The following is a 6,000-nucleotide window of genomic DNA, read 5'->3' as shown; positions in this document are numbered from 1 at the left end:
ATGTCACCACCACCTTTTTTTTTAATATATTGGGCTTCCATCTATGAAACATGAACACAGTTTTCCTGCACTAGGTTTAAAAAAAGGAGGAAATGTACCCAATAAAACAGGTGACCTGGCTGGGGAACTTCATCCTGGATTACTTAAATGGAGATCTGTGAGTTCCTAGTGCTGAACACAATGCTGGCATCTCTTTTAAGTGGCACAGTTTTTTCAATTATATATGAGAATTAAACATCTTTATTCTTTTTACTCCTTATTATACTTTTTAATTTTTAGGGCGGTAAGTGGAGGGGCAGAGTGAGAGGCAATGAGAACCTTAAGCAGGTTCCACACCATGCTTGGTGCCCAATATTGGGGTTACATCTGACAAGACCTGAGATGAAATCAAGTGTTAGGTGCTTAACCCACTGAGTCACACAGGGAATCCAATCACTGGTAGATTTATTTTTTAAAAAATGTTAGAAATGCTCTGTACTAAATCCATTTTATGTAATTGGCTGCAGATTACAATGACCTAGCCACATTGGTGAGTATTACAAGGTGACAAGTGGTACATTAAGAACAATGTGCTATAGAACACAGATAGTTACTAGGTATTTTCTATTTATAATTCTACTGAATGTGATAAGCTCTGAGCAGCAAAGTTGATGTTGTCCAGACCAAAAAAGGGTGGTTATTATTATGATATGAACTTCTGGTGGTATGAAGAACACAGAAGTGCGCCTTTATGAAAGTCCTCAAAATTTCACAGAACCACCATGGTTCTGTAACATTTCTGTCTACTGTAGATGGAAATGCAAACTCACAAAACCCTAGCTATGATAGGGATTTGCTTTAATCCAGGAACACTCCACTTTTAAGTGTTCTAAATTAATCTCTTTCTATATGATTCAGTGTTTTCTATTTTATGCTTATATGTTATACATATATGTACGTGTGTGTTATTTTATGTATATATTTATGTATATATATGTACATATATTCACTTTTCCAGGGATAATTATGTTACATCGCTTTATTAATTGATCAGTAGTACAATTGGTCATTGATGCAGAATATTTTTTAAACTCCTGTTTCCAGGAATAAACACTGAGAACCATTTGCAGCAATTAAATGCAAAGTTAATTCCATTAAACACTTCAGTGTTATTAAAGGGAATTATTTTAAAAGCATTCCATGCTTTACTGGCATAAAAACAGACTCATAGACCAGTGTAACAGAGTAGAGAGCCCAGATATGGACCCTCAACTCTATGGGCAAATAATCTTAGACAAAGCAGGAAAAGATATACAGTGGAAAAAAGACATTCTCTTCAATAAATGGTGCTGGCAAAACTGGACAGCTATATGTAGAAGAATGAATCTTGACCATTATCTTACACCATACACAAAGATAAACTCAAAGTGGATAAAAGACCTCAACATGAGACAGGAATCCATCAGAATTCTAGAGGAGAACATAGGCAGTAATCTCTTTGATATCAGCCACAGCAACTTCTTTCAAGATATATCTCCAAAGGCAAAGGAAACAAAAGCGAAGATGAACTTTTGGGACTTCATCAAAATCAAAAGCTTCTACACAGCCAAGGAAACAGTGAAAAAAAAAAAAAAAGAGGCAACTCACGGAATGGGAGAAGATATTTGCAAATGTCAGTACAGACAAAAGGTTGATATCCAGGATCTATAATGAGCTCCTCAAACTCAACATACACAAAACAGACAATCATATCAAAAAGTGGGCAGAAGATATGAGCAGACACTTCTCCAATTAAGACATAAAAATGGCTGTCAGACACATGAAAAAATGTTCATCATCACTAGCCCTCAGGGAGATTCAAATTAAAACCACATTGAGATATCAGCTTACACCAGTTAGAATGGCCAAAATTAACAAGAAAAGAAACAACATGTGTTGGAGGGGATGTGGAGAAATGGGAACACTCTTACACTGTTGGTGGGAATGCAAGTTGGTGCAGCCTTGCAGCCTCTTTGGAGAACAGTGTGGAGAGTCCTCAAGAAATTAAAAATAGAACTTCCCTATGACCCTGCCATTGCACTCCTGGGTATTTACCCCAAAGATACAGATGTAGTGAAAAGAAGGGCCATCTGTACCCCAATGTTTATAGCAGCAATGGCCATAGTCGTCAAACTGTGGAAAGAACCAAGATGCCCTTCCACGGACGAATGGATAAGGAAGATGTGGTCCATATACACTATGGAGTATTATGCCTCCATCAGAATGGATGAATACCTAACTTTTGTAGCAACATGGACGGGACTGGAAGAGATTATGCTGAGTGAAATCAATCAAGCAGAGAGAGTCAATTATCATATGGTTTCAATTATTTGTGGAGCATAACAAATAGCAAGGGGAGTTAGAGAGGAGAAGGGTGTTAGGGGAATTTGGAAGGGGAGGTAAACCATGAGAGATTATGGATTCTAAAGTCAATCTGAGGGGTTTGATTTGGTGGCTGGGTGGGAGGATGGGGTACCAGGTGGTGGGTATCATAGAGGACACGGATTGCATGGAGCTCTGGGTGTGGTGAAAAAATAATGAATACTGTTATGCCGAAAATAAATACAAAATAAATTTTAAAAAAAGCATTCCATTTTTGCTACACAAATTGTCCATTGTAGATACAGCGCTATCATTGGTCACCGCTTAAGATTTTATTTTAATTCCAGTTAGATAATATATAGAACAATATTAGTTGTAGGTTTATAGTATGGTGATTCATCTCTTCCATACAACATATGGTACTCATTACATGTGTATTCCTTAATCCCTGTTCCCAATTTAACCCATTCCAATGATCCTCCCTTAAGTGACTTTCTGCTCTTTCCTTACAGTTACAGATATGTTTATTGGTTTGCCTTTCTCTCTTTTTTCCCGCTTTGCCCTTTCTTTCCTGAATTCATGTATGAGTGAAAACTTAATAATGTCTTTCTCTGACTTATTTTGCTTGGTGTAGTACTCTGTAGCTTCATTCGTGTCACTGCAAATCATAAGAATTAATTCTGTTTTTATGGCCTAGTAATATTATATTATATACTTACATATCTGATATCTAATAAGTATTACATATATATATGTATACATATATATAGATATAACATATGTTATCGATCTATGGATTATATGTATATATATATAGAAACATACACATGTATAGATATAATTTATATATAGATCTATACATATATACACATACATATAGATTTATGAAATGGTATATATAAAATATCTTATTTAGTCATTCATTTGTCCATGGACAACTGGACTCCTTCCATATTTTGTCTACTGTGGTTTAATTTACTCTATTGCTTAGGTTCCCAAACTATTGAGAATATCTGTGGCTTTTAGACTTCAGCCCCGCATTTAGTAAATTATTTGAAACAATAAAAGAAATAAAAACGAAAAATTACCACAAAAATAGAGTGATTGGTAACATATACTTATTTTGTCAAATATTTATTATTTATTTTCTGGATTAATGAAATATTCATCTTAAATCCTGGAATGGCATTATTCTTAAAGAGTGTACAAGGTAAAATTAATGGACTGCAAAACAACAGGGCTAGTGAGAACTTTGTTACATTTTTACAGAGCAGATTCTCTGAATTATTCTTCTCAGGGTCCCCATCACCTTGTTTCTCAGGCTAAAAATGATCCAGTTGAACACTAGGGTCAGGATGGTGTAGAAGACAGCAAGGACCTTATCCTCTGTGGGAGATTGAAAGGATCTAGCGCATAAGTAAGTGTGAAATAAGGGTGCAGAGTAGAAAGTCATCACAGTGAGATGGGTGCTGCAGGTCAAGGAAACACAAGGAAAAGGGTCATGCTTACAAAAACTGTGTACTCATAGACCCAAGTGTCCATGCAGGCCAGAGTCAACATGGCTGGGATATCATAAAATAAATTGTTGATGGCTCTGGATATATAAAAAGGGAAACAGAAATCATATTCAGTGTGGGCACAGGAGTTGGTTGAAGCCATCATCTAATATCCTCTTATGATCACAACACACTCTTTTGATCATAAAAGTAGCAGAGTGAAGAGGAAAGCAAATCGATGCATAGGCCACAGAGGTCAATAGTAATCATTCTGCATCAAATAAATCAATGAAGAAGAAACTCTGAATTGCACACCCAATGAAAGAAATACACTTATTTCCAGACCGATAATCAGAAACCATCTTGGGAACAATACTGGAGATGTAGTTCAGGTCCATGAGGGACATGACTAAGTAGAAAATACATTTTATTTCCTACTTAGTCATGTGTGTGTGAATGGGTGTTCAGGAGGATTAGGATGATCATGGACAGGTTAACAAACAGAGCCATTAGGAAAATAAAAAACTAAGAGTGAAGAAATACAGGCCAATACTTAATGGTGGGAATAACCCCAATAAGAAGAATCAGTTGTTGTTTGGTTAATATTTTCCAAGGGGACAGTAACTTAATTTTCCATAAATAGAGATACATAGTAAGTACAGAAAAATAATCTCTCATTAATTTATTATTTTAGTTTCACTGTAATTTATTCAGGACACATTGCAGCTCTTAAAAGAATTAACACATGTTTTGAAAAAAAAAAGTCCACATAGTTAAAATATTGATGACATGTAAATGTCCATCTGAAAATACTTCATGGAAATGTGTAAATTTGTAAGGATAATATTTTTGGGGACTTTTTAAAGATACACATACTTTATTTTCCTGTGTCAGTTTAGTTATTAATAACATGAGGTTTTATAATTGTTATGTATTTTTGGTTTGATCATTTGGTTGTTTTGATACCAAGACTTAGTATCTGCTTCTTTTTCCCCAAGAAATCTAATGAAGTGTTATTGACAACAATAAATTATAGGAAGCAGATTTAGTCCTCCTCACTCAATATTCAAATGCTTTAAAGAAATTCCATTCCTGACAATTTTCTCTAGCATTTTACTGTAGCTCCTTGACTCTGCTTACACTGTCTGAAAACATCTGTATTGTTCTTTTGCTCCTCAATAATTATATGACATTATGCATTGCTTTATAGCATTTTTCCTTTTTTCTGCTTGACCTAAGCCATCAGAATATTGAGGAATTCTTTATATGAAAGATAGATACACTCACACATATGTATGCCAAATTAAAAATTATTTACATAAATTCTGGGCTGTGGGTATTAAGGAGGGCATGTATTGAATGGAGCCTTAGGTATTGTGTATAAACATTAAATCTTGGAACACTGTAAAAATAAAATTAAATTTTAAAAAAAGATAAATGTAAGAAACTTTTAAAAAATCTGATTTCTTCAGAGAGATGTGAGAATGTATTAAATACAAAGTAAAAATGCCATGTGTTTTACAGAATAAAGTGCCCAGTGACAATAAAAACCTTTTCTAAATAAATGCAAATAATTAAAATAATAAATTTAACAAAATTGTCAAAAGATAAATTGATGAGAATCAACCAGAAAGCAACAGTGAAACGCAAAATCTGACACTTAGGGCAGATAGGAGAATGAGAGGTATAATATAAGATGACCCAATGTATACTTATGGGCTTTTCTGTAAATGCATATGACATCACTTTCTTTTTGGCAAAACGTTTATTTATTCTTAAGTTAATATTATAAAAAGAGCTTTTCTCTAAACCAATATATGAACTACACTAATGAAAGATGAGGTAAAGAACACAGAAAAATAACATAATTTATCTATTGAATAGTATCTTCTTGAAAATACTAAATATTATTTTGAAAACAATTTCTTAATAATTCCCAAAATGAAGTAGACTGATATCCTAAATTCTCCTTGAGGGAAATTATGGTAATATAAGATAAAATATATGTAGTCATGCATATAAAATAATACGTTTCACAATACTGTTGTATATTTTATATGTGGTCAATACATTCTAGAAGATGAAGCAAAGCTCTGGATGCACATCCTAGGACATAATGTGATGTGTGACTATGTTGAAAGATTGGGGAGGGAAGGGGAAAAAG

The 6,000-nt window shown here is 34.0% G+C and overlaps 1 pseudogene; it reads right to left on the bottom strand.

Moving 5' to 3' along the window:
• Window positions 1–3,595: 3,595 nt before the first annotated feature.
• On the bottom strand, window positions 3,596–4,243 carry LOC116585728 (annotated as a pseudogene).
• Between the last annotated feature and the right edge of the window lie 1,757 nt (window positions 4,244–6,000).

Source organism: Mustela erminea, chromosome 3 (genome assembly GCF_009829155.1).
Source record: "Mustela erminea isolate mMusErm1 chromosome 3, mMusErm1.Pri, whole genome shotgun sequence".
Taxonomy (NCBI): domain Eukaryota; kingdom Metazoa; phylum Chordata; class Mammalia; order Carnivora; family Mustelidae; genus Mustela; species Mustela erminea.
The sequence above is the reverse complement of the archived record's forward strand: the minus strand, read 5'-3'. Positions and strand labels throughout refer to the sequence as shown.